At 42.8% G+C, this 22,857-nt stretch overlaps 1 long non-coding RNA gene and 2 other non-coding genes across 3 annotated transcripts in view; all 3 read right to left on the reverse strand.

Moving 5' to 3' along the window:
- Window positions 1-6,383: 6,383 nt before the first annotated feature.
- Window positions 6,384-22,857, reverse strand: part of LOC132452122 (uncharacterized) — a 68,626-nt gene continuing 52,152 nt past the window's right edge. The window contains exon 2 of the long non-coding RNA XR_009524242.1: window positions 6,384-7,286. This is a non-coding gene — a long non-coding RNA (uncharacterized LOC132452122). The remainder of the gene's footprint in view (window positions 7,287-22,857) is intronic.
- LOC132453122 (small nucleolar RNA U3) lies at window positions 10,456-10,671 on the reverse strand. Its single transcript, XR_009524595.1, has one exon. It is a non-coding gene; the product is annotated as a small nucleolar RNA U3 (small nucleolar RNA).
- On the reverse strand, window positions 12,477-12,693 carry LOC132453119 (small nucleolar RNA U3). Its single transcript, XR_009524592.1, has one exon. It is a non-coding gene; the product is annotated as a small nucleolar RNA U3 (small nucleolar RNA).

Below are 22,857 nucleotides of genomic sequence, written 5' to 3' on the forward strand. Positions count from 1 at the left end.
TTATAGGAAGTATGTTTTAAGATAGCATATATTTGTATAATTGTATACTGTAGGCCTATATATTGTTTAATTGTATAATTGTATATTTTAGGTGACTTATATATTTTATTAGAATAGGTAGCCTGATCAGGGACTGAGGTTGCAAATTAGCTATCTAGCTACAAACCTTTTATGTATTCACATCTGCAAGTTGTGTCATGGCCTTGCCATGTCATGTTTGTAATAATGTGCACTGCTTTGTCCCTGCCAAATTAACTACAAAAAAAAATAAAAACGGTGTAACAAATTGCCAACGACTCAGAATAAAGACTAATTATTATTTTGTACAATATCTAGCCTACATCTAGATCTGATCTGATCATCTGATCTTAGTGTTGAAACAGGCGCGGACGGGCACCAATTCATACCTGCGTGAAGTTGGCACCCCATGTGTAAAAAAAACATCGTTTGTGCACGTTTGTGCACGACAAATGAAAATTTGTGCTCATACCATTTTTGAGATATCAAACATTACATTTTGTAAACATATGACGTCACTCAGCACCCCAATATTGTCCGAATCGGTTCAAATGTGTCTCAATCATTTGTGCATCGTTTGTGCACGACAAATAAACATTTGTGCTCTTTTAATTTTTAAGTTATTAAGGTTTCATTTTTTTCACTCAGCACCCCAATAATGTCAGAATTGGTTCAAATTGGTCTCATTCGTTTGTGCATCGTTTGTGCACGACAAATGAACATTTGTGCTCTTTCAAATTTTAAGTTATTAAGGTTTAATTTTTTTCACTCAGCACCCCAATAATGTCCGAATCGGTCCAAATCGGTCTCATTCCTTTGTGCTTCGTTTGTGCACGTTTATGCACGACAAATGAACGACAAATGAACATTTGTGCTCATACCACCTTTGAGATATTAAACATAACATTTTGTAAACAAATCACGCCACTCAACTTCCGAAGCTGGCGCCCCAAAGGTGAAAAACCTATGTAAAACTTATTCTGATCATTTGTGCTCGACGCATGAATATTCCTGCTGTTTTATTTTTTTAAGTAACGGTTTCATTTTTTCACTCAACCAGAATGTCCAAATTGGTCTCATCCGTTTGCGCATGAAGAATAAACGTTTGTGCTTTCAAACTTCTCAAGTCCGTTTTTTGTTGCACTGACAGACTTCAACTTACTGCAATTAATTTCCCACCATCAGTTTATTTTAGGCTTAAGGCCAATTTCCACTGGAATCGGCACGGAAGCAGCACGGTAGTGAATCGCTCGCCGAAAATAATAGAAACCATTAAAGTCAACGTAGGCTATTCCACTGGATACGGCACCGGCACGGCACGGAACCGTCCCCAAACCGGCACTTCGTTTACGATACTTGCCTCCTCTATTTCTGAAAGCTGCCGGTTCGCTGCCGTGTCTCAGAACACCACTACAGCCAATCAGTTTGCCTTTGCTCATGAATATTCATGAGCTCACATCGATCCCTATACAATTCACAGGGTATTGTAATATTATACAGTCTATCTATGGTATCAATAGCCAATCAGTGGCAAAGAATAAATGAAAGTCTGCGTCGATGCCTCGTAAGTCCAGTGTCGCGAGTGGACGTTGCCATGACATCTAGAAATCATAGGTCTAACGTATTTAATGGGTTATGTGTATGGTTGATTATAACTCGTGAATAATATTGTATTAATCATTCTAATTACAATTCATGTACGCTATTATAATTCGGCACGTCTTGAGCCACCAAGACGTAGTCTACCCGTTTTGAAAGCATAATCTATGAATATTCATGTATTTACACTTCCCTCCGATTGATACTTCAGTCAGAAGTCATACCAAGTGAAATATGGATGATGAATTGTTGATCCTCGAGGTGGAAAAACACCATGTCCTGTATGACACTTCTTATCATTTTTACAAAGACAACACGAAGAGGGAAAGAGCATGGATCACAATCGATGGAGTGATGAAAGTGGACGGTGAGTAATCTTGTAATTTATCAACACTTCCAACTTTCATATAGGCTAACTAGCGACTAGCACTATACATTTATAGCTCAGCTAAGATAGGCTGACCAGACGTCCCGGTACCCGATTTTGAGTTGAGTGTCCCGAGTTTCCACCAACCACTATGAAATGTCCCCTGTTGTCCGAGATTATATAGCCAACGTGGTGTTATCATAGCCCGATCATTAACTAAAAACCACATAGAAAGATTAAAGTATCCAGCAGCATATGATTTCAACAATGTGTGAGGTCATAGCATACGCAACAAGGATGGTCGCAGTGGAATGCTGACGTAAAACCAGCGGAGGAGCGCTTGGCGGGGATGTTCGCGCATTTCAGAAGCAGGGAGATTCCGTGCAAAAATGTAATGATAGAAAAATATTTGATTTATTTGGCACAGATAGGGAACAAAAAGAAAGTAAAACAAGGTCAATATACAACATATAAAAAAATGCCGCAGTGTGTAATACATTCTCTCTTTAGATACAGGTTAGGGAACAAGGACACTGATGAATGTTAATTGTAAATGTACATTTATATGTAAAGAATATTTAAAAAACAACAGTGGACCAAAGTGCTGAACAAAACAAAAACATGATATTACACCATCCTGTCCTGCCAATAGACGCTGCCCTCTGGAGAACTGAAAAATGTGCAGAACCCCTCCCTCACTTGGTGAGCCTCTTTTGACGCCCTTTTCCCTCCCATGTTTGGAACTGCGGGCATATTTCTCCCCTGCTGCTCTGACTCATTGATGTACCTCTGATTGTCTGTGGGGTTCAGCAAAAAGTTATGCAGGATGCAAGCAGCAATCACTACATTGTCAACCTTTTTTGGGTGCAAGTTGATTTTACGGTGGAATATCCGCCATCTGGCAGCCAGGATGCCAAAAGCGTTCCCCACCGTCCTCCTTGCCCTGGACAGTCTATAATTGTAAATTTTCTTGGGATGGGTCAAATTCTGCCCAGGGTAGGGTCTCATGAGGTATGGCTTCAGTGGGAATGCTGCGTCACCAACCATGACGAATGGTACATCGCCCAACTGAGCCGCTCCAGGCAGAGAGACACTAGGTGGCACATGAAGTGTTTTGCTTTCCATTCCCCTTCCTAAATCGGAATTGGCATATACCCCACCATCACTTGTGCGTCCAAAATCCCCCACTTGAATCACCCTAAACCGGCAGTAGGCATCCACTAGTGCAAAGAGTACTATTGAAAAATATTTCTTATAATTGAAATACTGACTACCAGAGAGTGGTGGTGCTTGAATTGTGACGTGTTTCCCGTCAATTGCCCCGATGCAGTTAGGAAATTGTGTTTTCCTCCAATAGCCCTCTGCAACCTCTTCCCACATTTGTTGTGTTGGCCTGGGCAGAAATTGATCCATCATCACTTTGACAATGGCAGCACACACCATATGTACAGATTTGGCCACAGTTGTGTGCCCTAATCTGTAGCTGAATGCCAGGCTGATCAGCGAGTCGCCAGAAGCAAGGTACCTAGAAGTAAAAGCAAAGGTTAATAATTACAGTTTATTCATATGCTATTCTTCTGTTTTTCAGCTGGAGTTTCTAAGCTGAGATGGGCAATTCTGCGTGAGTCATTTGTGAAGAGCCGTAAGAAAAACACGCCAAGTGGATCAGCTGGTGGGACTCAAAGGGAATGGAAATATGCAGAGATCATGTCTTTCCTCCTGCCTCACTTACAAAAGAGAAGGTTTGTTTCAACATTTCAGCATGTATATTTCAATCACAGTACTTCAATCGTGACTAACATAATTGCACTGGTTAATGCATAGGTGGACAGATGCTCCATGCATACAGTTATAAACGTTCCCTGTGTATGTTTCCAATAGCCCTTAGCCCAGAGTAATTATATTTCTTTCTGTTGTTTGTCCTCATATCCTTTAGCTCTAAAAGCAACTTGAGTGACAAAGAAAGAAATAGTGAAGAGACAGAGGCATGGGATACTCAGCAAACATCTGAGGCTGGATGCAGCAAAGACGTTCCTCAGCAACAGCAGACCACTGGAGAGGGGATTCAGTTTAGACGTCACAATAAGAGGCAGAACAACACTGATGTTCAAGAGCAGCTGCTGTCAATTCTGCAGGAGCCATACAAGCCACCAGAAGATGAACTTGATGAATGTCATCACTTTGCTTTAAGCCTGGTCCCAATTCTGTACAGGCTTGACACTGACAGGAGGCAACAAGCGAAGATCCTTTTGCATAACCTAGAAAAAGGCAACACACTACAGCCCAATTTGATGCCCCCACAACCTTGGCAACAAGCACCACCACCAACACCATTCAACACCTCAAGCTTTAGACAATTTCCAAATCCCCAAGAGCCGTACCCCAACATGTCCAAAGACCCTTACTACCAAGAGCTGTAGTCGTTTTTTTTTTACATGTTGTAATATGGCAATTTAGTAATTTAGTTTGTTTTTGTTATATGTTTTTTTTGTTCAATCAATTGTACTATTGATTGTTGATGTAAAATGAGTTCATATATTGAATGGGTTCATTCCAGGTTCTTTGATTTGTTTTAGATTAAACAATTTAAATTGTTTAATGCAATGAACGACTTCTTGTCTCTCACTGTCCATAATAAGGCCCACTTTGAACTTGCAATTGCCAGTCACTTAAACTGCACACTGTTGGCAAATAGAGCATTCTCTTGAAGTAGCCACACAACCTACTGATTTTAGTATTTACAGCTAGCACTACCAAGAAAGGTCAGTAGGTGGCAATTACAATCGATCTAACTCAGGGCCACAGATGTGGCTACGGGAGAGAGACTTCATTTGCAAGGGAGGACATCAGCAAAAGTTTAACTTCACTAAATGACTAAATATTTAAGGAAGAAACCCTTGAGTTAATAATGCATTGACATGATTTCATATTGCAGACTTAACCAGAGCAAGTCCCTACAGGCATATCATTAAACACATCACTAGTGGCCTTTCGGTAATCTTTGTGGTTGGACACACCATGTATGTCGCAGATCACACCGTGTGGGTATTTAGTGGAGGTCTGAAAAGTATAGCTTACCTCAGTCCAACAGCCAGTCGCTGTTTGGGCTCAATGGCAGCTCTGTAATTTGTTGACTGCCTGGTCAGTTCAGGACCGATTGTGGACAGAAGCTCTTCCATTTGCACTACACTCATTCGAAAGTATTGATGGTGGCGTTGGCTGTCCAGCCGCAACAAGGTGATGAAAATCCCCTTGTTCTCTCCTCCTCTGATTTATGGGATGTACCCAATAGCGACTTCTCCTCATCCTCTGCTGATCAAGGAGAAGTAGACACGCTACTCTCCTTCTGTTAACTGGCACTGCATGAAATATGAAATCGCACAAAATAATAGGTTAGATAATGTTTTAAAGACTTGTACAGGATCCTGACAACATATAAATTCCAACAATTAAATATTGTCAGAAAAGGATGGTAGGTTTGGTTATAGCCCATACAGGTGTTGTGCCGAAAATGTAATGCCCGTCAAATAGCACCCAATCTCCGCGTGAACGCGCTTTCGCTTATTTCGTCTGTGCTATTACGTATTTTAGTCCCCTCGTAGTTCATTATCGTGTACGTTGCTCATCTTGTGACGATATGATATAAACACTGCTATATCCATATTCGGAACAACACCGGGATAAAATGAAAGTCATGATTGTGTTGCCTAGGTTACTTTATAACTACAGCTAGCTCATGGCTAACATTTATTCAATAAAATTCTCTACGAACAAGTGAAGGCTATAGTCTTGAAAACAATAGCCTATATCACAATTAAAATAGATGAAACGTGATAACTGAGCTTTTTTACTTACCCATGGTCGATCGATGGAAAATGATGAGATGATTAGAGAAGAAATTAAATTCTGCGTCGATTTCTCCTCTATTCTCTAATCGCAATATTGTCGCGAGCTGACCGAGACGTTGCTTAATCATGACTTAAGGCATAAATCATACCGTATTTAATGGGTTATAATATTGACGCATAGATAATATGTAGGGTTTGAATATAACTCGTGAATAATATTGTATGAATAATTATTATAATTATGCACGTCTTGAGCCATAGTCGGAACGTGTCCGTGTCCAGTGGGGATTGCAGTACGGAACACAGCCGCTTCGCTGCCGTGCCGCTTCCGTGCCGATTCCAGTGGAAATTGGCCTTTACAAGCACACAGTAACATTTCTTTTTTTTTTCTTCAGTATGACACATTTTCTACATGACCAGCAACTGAATAACAATGATTACATGATACTGTGTGCAGAACCTAAACTTGTGTTTCCTTCAGAAAACCTAATATGTAGGGGAGAGCCGGGTCGATTGAAACACTTTTCAGTTAAACGTCTTTTTCAAAGATGTATACAAATAATTTCAACATGTGATCAACAACTCACATGTGTGTTATCTTAGTTTCAAGTGTAATTTAATACATATGTTGGATGATCGAGCTGTTTTTTAACTTTGAAAGTAAGTTGACATCTGTTTCAAACGCCCCGCCTAGTCGGGACGTTTGAAACACACATGCGGGACGAATGAAACAGCATATTTTAAAAATAAACTATTGAACTTACTCTTGTTTTTATGCAATATACCGGACAACATAGTAGTGTATTCGTCATTGCTAAAATTTCACATAATTCCGCATAATATAAATAGGTTAAAATATATTTTTGGCCCGTGCGTAATTGTGCGTAATTGTCAATATGCACATTTCGATTAAAACTCACCTTTCTTCTTTTGGACGACTAAGTTTGCATTAAATTTACTTATTACCCTGTCCTAAGTCATGTTTAAGGATACACAGTTGAACATCCTTTTATTTATTTAAACAAAAACTACCACGTCAACCGGATAACATGACTCCTGTTGCGTTTGAAACAAGTGTTTCAATCGTCCCGACAGCGACTACTGACACTTAAACCTTTTTTACCTCTAAACTTCAAAACTCTGACATCGCACACTTTAACACAGGTTTAAGTACTAATTCATCTGTTGTATAGTCATATTATTATGGCATGAGACAAAAAACACAACTATTTATTACAAAAAAACTACCGCAGGAAGGATTTTAGTTAGCGGTCTCTAAAACAGGTTTGGGGGATAACATTTGAACGGTGGGACGTCATTACATGAAATTTCGTGGGGTTGGTCAGTCTTGCGTGCTGAACGTAGTGACGAAATTTGACGTGAAAGCCTTGCGTGGTTCTCGAGGAAATCGCTGTGTTTCAATCGTCCCGTGTTTCAATCGACCCGGCTCTCCCCTAGTTCAGTTCTCTTCCATACATGTGTTCATTGTTCAGTAAATACAATTTTCTCTGTGGTTCAGGTTTTCATTTCTTTCATCTCTGTTTTGCCATCACACATCTTACAACTAAACATTCTTCATTGATTATTCTCTTAAATCTAACATAATTAGAACCATCTGCTTTAATTGACCAAGTTTGTTACTAAATACAATGAATTTGGTTAGTTTTTTAACTTAAACTTTCTTAACATATGACAATCACAAACTAAGACATGCCATCTTCCTCCGTTGGCCATGTTGCCATCTGCACTTGACCTTCAACTCACTTCATCCTAACGTTTGAAAAGCGTGCTTAAGCGTGTCTTACCTGAATAATGACAACTGCTTTCAACAACGTAGGCGATATAAGTCTCTGGAATAACAAACTGAAACATCTTTGATACATGTAGCCTACGCGACTTTACTCTCAGAAGACAAAAACCGGTGTTAGCACAGGAGACGTTTGAGTCGAAGCCTTCAGATCTGCCCGCGGTTGTCTTCTGCAGCACAACTACGCCGCATGACCAACTGCGTCACTTGTTAAACAATAAAAGCAGGAATATTCATGCGTCGAGCACAAACGATCAGAAGAAGTTGTATATATGTTTTTCACCTTTGGGGCGCCTGCTTCGGTAGTTGAGTGACGTGATTTGTTTACAAAATGTTATGTTTAATATCTCAAAGGTGGTATGAGCACAAATGTTCATTTGTCGTTCATTTGTCGTGCACAAACGTGCACAAACGAAGCACAAAGGAATGAGACCGATTTGGACCGATTTGGACATTACTGGGGTGCTGAGTGAAAAAAATGAAACCTTAATAACTTAAATTTTGAAAGAGCACAAATGTTCATTTGTCGTGCACAAACGTGCACAAACGATGCACAAACGAATGAGACCAATTTGAACCAATTATGACATTATTGGGATGCTGAGTGAAAAAAATGAAACCTTAATAACTTAAAAATTAAAAGAGCACAAATGTTTATTTGTCGTGCACAAACGTGCACAAACGATGCACAAATGATTGAGACACATTTGAACCGATTCGGACAATATTGGGGTGGTGAGTAGTGATGTTACGTTTTGCGTCGAGGCATCGAGGCGTGTGTCGAGTATCTCGGCTCCTCCCCCAGCGAAGCTCCGCTTCGAGTAGGATTCACGTTGGCAAAATGACGTAGGGTGTGACGTTCGAGGCTTCGCCTCGGGCTTCTGCTTCGAAATATGGGTTCAGTATCGACTATAAAGATGTCCCGTATACGATCACAACCTTGTGGTATATTAAATATACCACTAGTCTGTGATCGTAGTAGTTTGAGCATTGCATTTTCTGTAGTATCAATCGAAACATCACACATTGTGTAAACATCACGTAGGGAGCTACGTGAAACATTACCCCCCCTGCACCTCCCTCCAAAGTTACACAAAACACTGTCCCCCACATCTCATCCACATTTCCCCTTTTACAAAATCAGTTCTATCATTCTGCCAAAAAAATGCAATAACCACTGTCCAGAACACTTTAATGGCTATTCAATTAATGAGTCCTTCTCAGTTATCATGCAGTGTGGATCGGCTTAGCTCAGGAGGTAAAGCAGTTGACCTGTAACCAGTAGGTTGCAACCAGTAGGTTGCAACCTACTGGTTGCTAGTTCAATCCCCAGCTCCTCCTAGCTCAGTGTCGTCTTCACCCTGTCACTTTGCTCCTGACAGCTGACTGTCGCCTTGCATGGTTGACTGCCGTCGGTGTGTCAATGTGTGTATTTACCGATGTAAGTCGCTTTGGATGAAAGCGTCTGTTAAGACACACATTTGCCAAATGATTTATTTTCTAGCATGAGCTCTGTGCCATTTTATGAATGTCACACTCACACACATGTATCACTGAAATGACTTCAATTCTCAAATGATTTAATGTTGTATCGGCACACGAAGCAAAAATCACATTTTGGGTTGGGTTGTCATAATTTCATTCACCACTAGATGTCCCTAGCGTACTCATTTGAAGCTTCGAGCACGAACCACTTTGGTGGTTCATCTGGCTTTGAGGCTTTGACGTTTCATGAGGCATCATCTCGGCACCACTAGTGGTGAGTGACGTCATATGTTTACAATATGTAATGTTTGATATCTCAAAAACGGTATGAGCACAAATTTTAATTTGTCGCGCACAAACGTGCACAAACAAAGCACAAACGATCTGAAATAGTTTTACATGTTTTTTTTACACATGGGGTGCAAACTTCACGCAGGTCCAATTCATGGGGTAGTCCTTCTCACTGGTGGTTTTGAGGTTGAACTTTCACAATATTTCAGCTCATGTAAAAATAACGGATGGCACTGATACAAATCTTAGTTTATTGAAACTGAACTCTGGCGTTAATGATGCAGACATGATCCAAACAATAACCACTTTTAACGTTATATGTTGCGTTACCGTGAATGATGATATGTATTAACCCTAATACTGTTTTAAAAATGGCACATGAGGACAAACATCAGTATAGAGTGACGTTCAAAACTGGTTATCATAAGGGCCAATACAGGTACCACGCACAACTACGTTAAAGGAGTGATATGATAAAGAGATACAGAGATAAATAGTCCCGAAATCTCTTTGCGAGACACGGGGGTCCGTTGACGACAGTACCACCCCGCCTGTCGGAATTCAACTCAATCCCCTCTGCTTTAGTTCAACTCACATCCGACCTCTCTGTTTATTTATGTTATTCAAAATCCTACCAAGTATTAAACACAGGAAATTCATGTGCATAGGCTACTGCTATATTGTGTCGTTATTGTACAGACATTCCAGATTCAGAGTGTGCAAATGACTTGATACTGTCTACAATATGATAACCTGCACAATGCACATAGAGTGAACTAACAATTTATACTACTTGATATGGCCATCACTCGCATCACATCAAAAGTGAAATATTATTTTATATATTATATACACCTGAGCAATTACACCAGCAATGCAGGTAACTTCAAACGGTTTACAAGAGCCTACACTACATCAGTATTTTTGATTGCCTACACAATATTTACTAAGTAAAATAAACATACTGACGACGTAACAAAATGCCAACGACTCAGAATAATAACTAATAGTTATTTTGTACAATATCTAGCCTACATCTAACCACTCTGATCATGTTCCCTGCCTCCAGGCTCCACTAGAGAGCATGGAACGGTCATCAATGACAGGGAGCGGATGAAATGCATCATCACTCACTGCCCGCTTCGCGCTCAGAAAGGAACATCAGTTCTCTTCATCCTGGTTAGAGTAACCGATCACTATCGTACGATATTTCTCAAGTCAAAGAATATAGAAATGATCCCTGAAAGTATGATCTTAGTGTTGAAACGGGCGCGGACAGGCACAAATTCAAGGGGTAGTCCTTCTCACTGGTGGTTGTGAGGTAGAACTTTCACAATATTTCGGCTCATGTAAAAATAACGGATGGCACTGATACAAATCTTAGTTTATTGAAACTGAACTCAAACATCGGTATAGAGTGTCGTTCAAAACTAGTGATCATAAGGGCCAATACGGGTACCACGCACAACTACGTTAACGGAGTGATATGATAAAGAGATATAGAGATAGATAGTCCCCACATCTCTTTGCGAGACACGGGGGTCCGTTGACGAAAGTACCACCCCGCCTGTCGGAATTCAACTCAATCCCCACTGCTTTAGTTCAACTCACATCCGACCTCTCTGTTTATTTATGTTATTCAAAATCCTACCAAGTATTAAACACAGGAAATTCATGTGCATAGGCTACTGCTATATTGTGCCGTGATTGTACAGACATTCCAGATTCAGCGTGTGCAAACGACTTGATACTGTCTACAACATGATAACCTGCACATAGATTGAATTAACAATTTATACTACGTGATATGGCCATCACTCGCATCACATCAAAAGTGAAATATTATTTTATGTATTATATACACCTAAGCATTTACACCAGCAATGCAGGTAACTTCAAACGGTTTACAAGAGCCTACACTACATCAGTATTTTTGATTGCCTACACAATATTTAATAAGTAAAATAAACATACTGACAGCGTAACAAAATGCCAACGACTCAGAATAATAACTAATATTTATTTTGTACAATATCTAGCCTACATCTAACTCGTGATGTTACGTTTTGCGTCGAGGCATCGAGGCGTGTGTCGAGTATCTCGGCTCCTCCCCCAGCGAAGCTCCGCTTCGAGTAGGATTCACGTTGGCAAAATGACATAGGGTGTGACGTTCGAGGCATCGCCTCGGGCTTCTGCTTCGAAATATGGGTTCAGTATTGGCGGGAGATTTCGACTATAAAGATGTCCCGTATACGATCACAACCTTGTGGTATATTCAATATACCACTAGTCTGTGATCGTAGTAGTTTGAGCATTGCATTTTCTGTAGTATCAATCGAAACATCACACATTGTGTAAACATCACGTAGGGAGCTACGTGAAACATTACCCCCCCCTGCACCTCCCTCCAAAGTTACACAAAACACTGTCCCCCACATCTCATCCACATTTCCCCTTTTACAAAATCAGTTCTATCATTCTGCCAAAAAAATTCAATAACCACTGTCCAGAACACTTTAATGGCTATTAAATTAATTAGTCCTTCTCAGTTATCATGCAGTGTGGGTCGGCTTAGCTCTGGTGGTAAAGCAGTTGACCTGTAATCAGTAGGTTGCTAGTTCAATCCCCAGCTCCTCCTAGGTCAGTGTTGTCTTCACCCTGTCACTTTGCTCCTGACAGCTGGCTGTCACCTTGCATGGTTGACTCTGCCGTCGGTGTGTCAATGTGTGTATTTACCGATGTAAGTCGTATTGGATAAAAGCGTCTGTTAAGACACACTTTTGCCAAATGATTTATTTTCTAGCATGAGCTCTGTGCCATTTTTTGAATGTCACACTCACACACATTTATCACTGAAATGACTTCAATTCTCAAATGATTTAATGTTGTATCGGCACACGAAGCAAAAATCACATTTTGGGTTGGGTTGTCATAATTTCATTCACCACTAGATGTCCCTAGCGTACTCATTTGAAGCTTCGAGCACGAACCACTTTGGTGGTTCATCTGGCTTTGAGGCTTTGACGTTTCATGAGGCATCATCTCGGCACCACTACATCTAACCACTCTGATCATGTTCCCTACCTCCAGGCTCCACTAGAGAGCATGGAACGGTCATCAATGACATGGAGCGAATGAAATGCATCATCACTCACTGCCCGCTTCGCGCTCAGAAGGGAACATCAGTTCTCATCATCGTGGTTAAGAGTAACCGATCACTTTCGTACGATATTTCTCAAGTCAAAGACTATAGAAATGATCCCTGAAAGTATGATCTTAGTGTTGAAACGGGCGCGGACGGGCACCAGTTCATGGGGCAGTCCTTCTCACTGGTGGTTTTGAGGTTGAACTTTCACAATATTTCAGCTCATGTAAAAATAACGGATGGCACTGATACAAATCTTAGTTTATTGAAACTGAACTCTGGCGTTAATGATGCAGACATGATCCAAACAATAACCACTTTTAACTTTATATGTTGCGTTACCGTGAATGTTGATATGTATGAACCCTAATATTGTTTTAATAATGGCACATGAGGACAAACATCGGTATAGAGTGACGTTGAAAACTAGTTATCATAAGGGCCAATACAGGTACCACGCACGCACAACTACGTTAAAGGAGTGATATGATAAAGAGATACAGAGATAAATAGTCCCCACATCTCTTTGCGAGATACGGGGGTCCGTTGCCGAAAGTACCATTCCGCCTGTCGGAATTCAACTCAATCCCCACTGCTTTAGTTCAACTCACATCCGACCTCTCTGTTTATTTATGTTATTCAAAATCCTACCAAGTATTAAACACAGGAAATTCTTGTGCATAGTCTACTGCTATATTGTGCCGTTATTGGACAGACATTCCAGATTCAGCGTGTGCAAATGACTTGATACTGTCTACAATATGATAACCTGCACAATGCACATAGAGTGAACTAACAATTTATACTACTTGATATGGCCATCACTCGCATCACATCAAAAGTGAAATATTATTTTAGATATTATATACACCTGAGCAATTACACCAGCAATGCAGGTAACTTCAAACGGTTTACAAGAGCCTACACTACATCAGTATTTTTGATTGCCTACACAATATTTACTAAGTAAAATAAACATACTAACTGTCCGGGAAGCCTAACCCTTGGACCTGGGCATGAAATAAATTGATGCTCAGAGGAGGCTTCAACATTCACAAACCGTGCCGGAATACGGTAACTTTTCGAAAGCTAAACTTTGTCTCTAATGCTGCAGTCAACGGCTCTAAAGGCAGAGCTTTAGGACTCTGAAGAACCCGCAACGCCATTGCAACATTTTTCTCAGAAAGTCAGTTTCAGTAACAGTGATAAAACTGCATAGATGACTATGTTGACAATCATACAGGACAAATGACCACGTAAAAAAAACTAACAGTGTATTGGCTCTACAACGTTACATCGAGTTGCGACAAGTGTTATGGGATCATGGTATCTGAGAAATTGTTCAAGCGCGCTTACATGAGCACAGTATCGGGCCTTGGTGCCAGCTTGAAGAATAATGTGTATGTGTTAATGTGTTATTATGTAAATTACCCTCCGGCTTAAATAATTCTCCCGTCACGGTATTGGGGTTAATGTATGGGTGTGGTCTTTTCGATGAAAAGGATACAGGCAGATCTGTTTGGAGTACATCATTTTACATGCAGCTGAATTCCAGTTGTCTTTTTTCGTTGATTCATTCAACGGCTCTAGTCCTTCTCTATTCGATTCTTCATAATTGGTTTGGGATAGCGAGGCGTCCTTGGGGGTTCTGTGTGTTTGGGGTTAGTTCCATAACCAGTTGCTGAGGGGATTTATTTCTGGGTGGGTCAATGCTGGTATGAGCCCCACCTTTACAGATAGTTGAACAGTCAAAAGACAGGCTGAAGAAGGTTCAGATAGGATCTGGAATAGAGTAAATGAAAACAGCTATTTTGGCCCCAGAGGTGTTCAAGGGCAACCACGCACCCCCCTTTCAAGCAAATTAGGGGTGCAGTCATTACTCCTAGGCTAGGAGTAATGTCTTCCATCAGTGGAGGGTCTTTGTTATTCACACGCACATGCACATTCATACCGAGACAGGCAGATTAAGACATAGAGAGAGACACACAAACGTTGTGTACACATGTTAAGACCTCTATGTTGCTGGCAAGTTTCAAGTTCCTGCATCCTGCTTACTCCGACTTGCGATCAAAATGTTCAGCTGTCAACACACAATTTGTACACATGTGTTCAGGAGGCTGGCCTCTATGTGTATGGCAGGTTTCTTTCTGAAGCTGACATGGGGATGAAAGAATAATGTTTACAAATTAGCAAATATTACATTTGCCATAACTCTGCCCAATAACACAATAAACACCAATTCAACCTATTTTAACCAGGCAACGTCATATATCTTGTATATCTAAATAATTTTTTGATTTGAAGTTACTAAGATACCGATTTTTTATGTTTTTGGAGGACATTTTCACTGTAAAGCACAATCTATCCCGGCGGACATTACATTTTCAGCATGCAAAATAAGGCATGTAAACCAAGTTTCTGAGTGTTTTGAACATGCCATGGTTTTGAATAAAGTTTTTTTTTGCTTTTTGGACTTTGGCGACATCTAGTGGCCGTGCATGTGTTATTTAAGTATTTTCTGTTTCCTTGCATTGCTAATTACTCCTGTCACCTGTGTCTTGTTGTTACTGTCACTTGACCAATTAAGCCATGTATTTAAGCCCTGCTTTTGCCTATGTTCAGTGCTTAGTCTTTGGTGTGCCACGTTTGTACTCTGACCCAAGCTAAGTCTTGTATAGGACATTGTTATTGATTCTCTGTATTTTGACCGCTTGCCTGCTCTCTGGACTACCCACTTGGATTTGCCCCTCTGGTAAGACGTTTTGAACTTTTGTCTTTGTTGACGAAGATTTACCTGTTTTTGAGTTTACCTTTTGCCTTCTCTGTTGGACTTTTTGACCTTTTTGGATTTTGCCCTCGCTTCAGAATTTTGTGATCTTCTGTGTTTTGGCCCAAAGACTTTGTTATAATAAACAACACTTCAGTTAACCCTCTCGGCACTTGAGTCAATACCCTTACCTTTTGTTCACTGGGTTTATAGTAGAACTGTGGATTTGCAGATCCGGGCTCGATCCTCAACTCTGACAGAACATATATTTTATGGGAACGGGAATCGGGATTTCCGGCACCAAACTTTTTTGAGACTGCTTACCGGGGCTATGATTATATGCACCAAATTCAAAACTATTGACCTGTCCACTGCGGAGATCTAGGCATTACTAATCCGGAATAATAATAATAATACCCAATCGCGCAATAACAATAGGTAACCACCACAGATACTCTGTGAATACCTAATCAATTCCGATTAACCTATCTGAGAGTGAGTGAACTCATACCTCGAGATGGAATTCAGACAAACATATCATAACCTGCTCCTACTACTACTCCGGAATGGACAACAAATAATCCAAAACCCAAAGGCCATTCATTTCTGCAATGAATTGTGTTGCCCTTGTTTGGACTTGTGTGTTTCTTCCTTGTGCCATAAGGATTCACAAATCACTGCTTTGCTGACAGAGAGGATCCAGAACCAGAGAACTCTGACCCATTAGAAAAGCCAGAGGACCAGCGCATTACAGCCCTGTATACAACTCCTATAACAGAACTGCAATCTTGCCCATGCTAGCAAGGTGAGCATCAGGATGTAGCGTGGTTGCAATTAACCCCAGTGGCAACGAAGAAGAACCTTCAAGGCTCATGCAGGGGAACAGTCGGGCTGTCCGGGGAAGTGCTAGGCAACCGGCAGTGAGTGATAGCCCACAGCCAACACCCTGCCTTTGCTTACTCCCTGTGTCTTCCATTGTCTCGTTCTACATTCCTCCATCTCCTCACACTCATCCCTTCTTCATTCTTCACCTTTATGTGGTGGTGCTGTCCTTTCCTCCCCGTCCTCTACTGGACGTCCTCTTCTACTGCTCTCCTCCCTCCTTTCATATCCCCTTCTCCTATCTCTTCCCCTCCTCCCTCTCTTTTCCTCCCTCCTCTCCTCGCATGTCTCCTCCTCCCCTCTCCCACTCCCTTTCTCCCCTAATTTGCTCCTCCCTCCCCTTTTCTCCCCCCCTTTCCAGTCTCCTCTCAAGTTTCTCCTCTCCTCTCCATGGTCCCCTCTCCTCTCATGTCACCTCATCTCCTCCCCCTTCCTCTCCCGTCTCATGTCTCCTCCTCTCCTCTCCTCCCCCTTCCTCTCCTCTCAAATCTCCTCCTCTCCTCTACCCTTCCTTTCCTTCCCATCCTCTCCTCTCATGCCTCCTCCTCTCCCCTCATCCCCTTTCGTCTCCTCCCATGTCTCCTCCTCTCCTCTCCTCCCCTCTCCTCCTCTGCTCTCCTCCCCTTCCCTCTCCTCTCATGTCTCCTCCTCTCCTCTCCTCCCCTTTCGTCTCCTCTCCTCCCCATCCTCTCCTCTCATGTCTCCTCCTCTCCTCTCCTCCCCTTTCGTCTCCTCTCCTTTCCTCCCCATCCTCTCCTCTCATGTCTCCTCCTCTCCTCTCCTCCCCTTTCCTCCTCTCATCCCCTTTCGTCTCCTCCTCTCCTCTCCTCTCCTCCCCCCTCCACCCCTCGTCCCCTCTCTTGCTCCTCCTCTCCCCGACAGCGGGGACAGATCCAAGCTCTGTGTGAGTCTGGAGGATGGGGGGTGAGGGGTGAGGGGTCCGCCATGCTGGGCCCTGGGTGAGGGGGACAGAGACACAGAGGGCCCATTCATGCTGGCACCAGACCTCAGGACCTCGTCACTGGAATGTGTCGTATGGCGGCGGCGGCGGCGGCGGCCCGCACAGACGCACGGAAAGAGACCCACCAGGGACAAAGGATTCAACTTTTAGAGGAATAGAGTCACATGGAATCAAAATTAAGGCACAGTTTGATAAAACAAAGCAAATGTCCCATCTTAACGTCCAATCTGAGATGAATCAACGTATCTGATTTCATAAACAGGTCCAGTTTAAAAGCAATTCAATTTTTCCTATTTTAATATTAGACATTTAAAAAATATGTCCGAAGATGATAACATTGAAAGTCTCAAATCCCCCATACTTATATTAACTCCCTGATCCTGAGCCCTCCCAAGGTTAGAGGAGACCCCCCAACACCGAGAGGGACCCCTCCCCTTGAGGAGGAACAGTAAGGTGGGATAAGGTCCTGACAAGACAGACATGTTGACAGAGCAGGAAAATAGTTTGTAGTATTGTAGCAAAAAAACAAAGGTTATGTAAGACATGGCACACAGGCTGCCCCTGACCCCCTGCAGAGCTGTCTCTGACTCATCCGCCCCACCCACCCCACCGACATCGCACCCCTCCCACTCCTTACCCCCATCCACCACCCCATTGCCCCCTGCTCCAGTTGAATCATTGCTTTGTCCCGCCTCAAAGAATGTCTCTATTTTATTTTAGGATCAGAGGGAGAGAGGGAGAGAGGGGGAGAGAGAGAGGGAGAGGGAGAGAGAGAGAGAGAGAGAGAATAATGGGATTTATGTGTTGATCTGTAGGAAAACAGTGATGTCACATCCTGTTGTCTCTCTCTCTCTCTCTCTCTCTCTCTCTCTCTCTCTCTCTCAGACATCCTGTGGGGATGAAGGCTGTGATGCGTGGTGTCTCACGTCTCCTTGGCAAACAGGAAGGACCAGAGACCAGCCAGACTGCATGCAGACACACACAGAAAAAAATACCTCAATCTCATCCCAATGTGGTCATTCCTATAGCCCTACCCTTTAAATGTATATCTCTAATTTAGTAGACACACATGCACGTTTGCAGGCACGCACAAAGAAACACAGAAACCCACGCAAATGCACAACACACACACAATCACATCCTGGGCTGTGCAATCCCACAGACGTTGCGTATGTGTGTTTGTGAGGGTGAATGAGTGAGGATGTGTGTGTGAGAGTGAGTGGCGTGTGAGTTTGTGTGTGTTCATGGACGCGTGTGTGTGTTTCGACATCAGAGCTGCAGTTAACATGTGAATTACAGAGTGTGTCTAAATCCAAGCACAACCACACACAGACACATATCAGCCCAATCACCGTGTGAACATATTTCTGACGCACAAACAGTGTATTCTAACCTCCCCACATCTGCTCTGTGTGAACTCCTTATTGCTGGCCCTCTTTTAATCCAGCGGGCTGTGCTACTATGACTACTCCCATCGCTTATCGCTACTACTACTGTATGTACAACTAGAACGATAACTATAACCTTTTCTGCTGGGGGCAGGACAGGATGGTGGTTAGGGTGAAAAGTCTCGCGCTGTGATCCAATATCCATACTGTCCACACTCACTATACTTACTATACTTTGAGTACGTAGGGCGTTGCAATTAAGATCGGGGCGAAAAGAAGTGTACTGAAAGGCCCAGGATGGTGTACTCAAAGTGTGGATCGATGTACACTTTTCGTACTCAACGGCAGCCATCTTAGCTACGAAGCGGAAGAGGCGGAGCCTGGGCCAACGTCGGCGACACTGACATCTGAAAATCAGCGCACTTGGTGAGTGCGAATAGTGCATTACGTTGAAGTGTACTCATGGAAGTATGGATATCGGAACACAGCACTGGTTATTCCACACACCTTGCCCCTTCCCTCCACCTCGTTCCTCACCCACCCATCAACAACCTCCCCCTCATCCACCTCCTCATCCACCTCCCCCTCATCCACCTCCTCATCCACCTCCTCATCCACCTCCCCCTCATCCACCTCCTCATCCACCTCCCCCTTCTCCCTTCTCAGCCCCCTTCACCATCTTCATTCCCTAATCTCACCCCTACCCCTCCCACCCCCCTCCTCCCCCTCTCCAAGCCACCCTCAACCCCCCCCCCCCCCCCCCGAGACAGGGAGGGCTATATATAGACCTTGAACAACACACTCTGTAGCACTTTCCGTCTTTGTAGTGTTTGTTGGCGTGTGTGTGTGTGTGTGTGTGTGTGTGTGTGTGTGTGTGTGTCTGTGTGTACTGTCCTAGCCTGTGAGAGGAACTTTGTGACCACACACACAAAGCTCCATTGTTACCATGACACCGGCTTCCTGGATCCACGTCCACACGGCCGCAGGCCGAACGTAAACACCTGGGTCAGCCTCTTTGGCGGGACTTTTGACCCCGACTACTTCGCACCCGCCGCAATACACGTCTGGGAAAACAGCTGGATTCACAACCTTGGCTTAGCATTAGCCTAGCTGAGCGTAAGCCTAGCTGGCCCATCCTAGCCTATTGTAAGCCTTCTTTACTTGTAGGCAGTATGCTTAAATATTTCTTAGATCATTTTTCTTCCCTTTCTTTAACGTGCTCTATAAACTGACATGAACCGACAGGCTTTGGTTTAATCTCAAATTGAGTTTGGAAGATTTAGACCTATCCTATACGTTTAGCACATTGAAGCGTGTGGGGAGGATGAGTGTGCGTGGAGGATGGCTGGTTGAAGCAGCCTCACCTGGCCCAGTCTGATTGGACTCCGGGGCTGGGTGAGGCTGCACACCTGTTGCACGTCGAGTCATCAGTGTGCACAGGTTGAAGCAGCCATCACTGTACACTCAGGGAGGGTCCTCCTGCATGGCGGCATGGAGCACCAGGCCATGTATCATCATCTACGATACTTCACAGAGAGGGTGGGGTGTAGGCGGAGTGTAGGAGCTCTTGAGAGTGTAGAGGAGTGAGGTGGAGGGTGGGGTGGAGGAGGTGTTGAGGAGCTCTTGAGAGGAGGTGGAGGGAGGAGTATGGAGAGGGAAGAGGGTGAGGTCTGTAGGAGGTGCGGGGCTCCTGAGAGAAGGGACGAGGTGGACAAGGGAGGAGGAGGGAGAGGAGTGAGGGAGAGGGTGAGGTGGAGGTGGCGGTGAGGAGCCCCTGAGAGGAGGAAAAGGGCGGAGTAGGGAGAGGAAAGAGGAGAAGGGCGGTGAGTTATATTTAAACGGGGTGAGCAGTCTTCGGTTTGTTCCTCAGGAAATGACTTTCACACAAACCCGGCCTGCCAAGAAAGCTTTAAATACCGTCCTGGAGGAAGCAGCCGAAGGCTGGGCCACATGCTAGCGCTGGTCTGGGGCTGGGCACTCTCTCAGGGCATGGAGGATTTAGCACCACGACATGAAACAATACCTTATTCAGCGTCAACAAAAGGAAGATGGAGGCGGCAGGGGAAGAACGGAGGGATTACGGACTCTACGATGATTAGTACGCACGCACGCACACACACTCTTTCATAAAGGCATGTATCATTGATTGCTGTTCATTAATTGCTTTCCATCTTAAATCATTTTAAATATTATCCTTGTTTCTGGAAGTCTCGACCACTTCTAATTGGCTTGGTCTCGTTTGATTGACTGAAGTCCCCCCCCCCACACACACACACACACACACACACACACACACCTCCCCCCCTCCTCCTCCTCCTCCTCGGAGCTGTCCGGGACCACGACGCTCCTCTGCGCAACATCTCAAATACCCGACACATACACACACGAACACACACACACACACACACACACACACACACACACACACGTCACATCGACTACACGGAGTTTAATTTCCTTTCGGCACCGGGATTGCTTATTTATTTCACTCAAGGTGAGTGTTGCATTCTAAGAAAGCCTATTTGTTTTGCGATGAACGATGCCGTGTTATGCGTAGTAGGCTAAGTTATATAAAAAATTAAAAAACGGTTTAATTAAAACCTTAGATCTGAAATATAATTTCACATTGTTTATTGACTAGAGACTTTCATTTGATAACGAATTAAACGCACAAATGCTACAAATACTTTAAGTTTAGGATCTAATAAAATGTGTCTTGGTCCCAGTCAGATATGAGAAATCATCTTAGAGAAGAGAGAGTTAAAACATCTTAAGGGCTATTAGTCTTGGAAAAACCCATGATCTACAAGTTATTGCTTTGGATTGAGTAATAGAATATAATCAGAATATATCATCCTGATTTCACGGATACGCAAATCCCATTATCCTTTGGTGAAAGCAACGGGGAATGGTGACGTTAACATGAACTCATTCACTCGTTCATTACGCGGTCGTTACGATTGTGTTCAGTAGGCCAATAAGTTAACTGAAGCCAAAGGTGGGTTCCTGTTATGCTGAGCCTTCAGTAGTGAAGGCTCCATGAAGACCAAAGTCCTGATTTCACCTCCTGGAGAGGAGTGGTGGAGGGTTGTTCAAGCGGTCAACATCCAGTTGGGTGATTTTGCTTCAGTTGCATTTTGAAAGGTTTTTGTGAGTCGTGTTTGCCTTTATCTCTGCCTCACGTTATCTCTGACGTGAGGTGTGTGTGTGTGTGTGTGTGTGTGTGTGTGTGTGTGTGTGTGTGTGTGTGTGTGTGTGTGTGTGTGTGTGTGTGTGTGTGTGTGTGTGTGTGTGTGTGTGTGTGTGTGTGTGTGTGTGTGTGTGTGTGCGTGTGTGTCAGTGGTGTAGTCTATTTTATTGTAGTGCAGGGGCGGATCTAGAAAAATATTCATGGGGTGGCAAGAGGGGGACAGGAGATTTTGAGGGGTGGCACCCTCTGGCAGAAGTATATACAGTATGCCGATTTAATTAAAGCCATAGCAATCAATATTTACTTTGAAAGCCCCCACGTTTAGATATTTTGACTCAATAACATTATATTTCATTTATTGTGGGATGAGTAAAGCCTTAGATTTAAACATAAAAGGTTTCAGACAAAATTTAATAAATTATTGCTGAATAATTACAAAATCAACCTGCCTTACAACAAACACCTGCACTACTACACCAGCAGGGGCATGGGGCTAAAAATATATGCAAAGAGAGCTGCAATATGTACTTTAGTTAACAATAAGTTGGTATTGGTCCATGAGATATTCCTATCAGATGTCAATCATCAGTCCAACTTGAGTGCAAATATCACTTTATTCACAGATTCCAATAATTTACATACAATGCCACCCTCAAAGTGCGGTGACATAGAATAACTCCCAAAGTAGAGTGTATTACTTGGAAGAGCCAAATGGGGATTCAGGGGAAGTGCTATCAAAGATTTCCCTCTCTTTCTTTTTTTATATCTTTAATTTCTAAGTATTTAAGACCTTTTGGGTTTACCTTATTATTTTTTTTGCTCTTGATGTGAAGCTTGTTTTATTATTAATTATTGATGACTTATATTGGTTTATAAAAGTTCAGACAGGTGTGCAACCAAATAGATTAGAGATGGCCATTTGTAAATAATTTACAGAAGATGACTTGCATTTTGTTGTCCAAGTACCTGTTACTTGGTTCAATGACAATAAAGTTTAATATAATCAAATCGAAAGACTGTTGATACAAAAGGAGGCACATGAAGTTAACGGTCAGGAAAACCAGCTGAGTGTAGAAGGGTTTGTGTTTGTTAGCGCGTCTTTAGCGCGG

Source organism: Gadus macrocephalus, chromosome 2, assembly GCF_031168955.1.
Source record: "Gadus macrocephalus chromosome 2, ASM3116895v1".
In the NCBI taxonomy this organism is placed as follows: domain Eukaryota; kingdom Metazoa; phylum Chordata; class Actinopteri; order Gadiformes; family Gadidae; genus Gadus; species Gadus macrocephalus.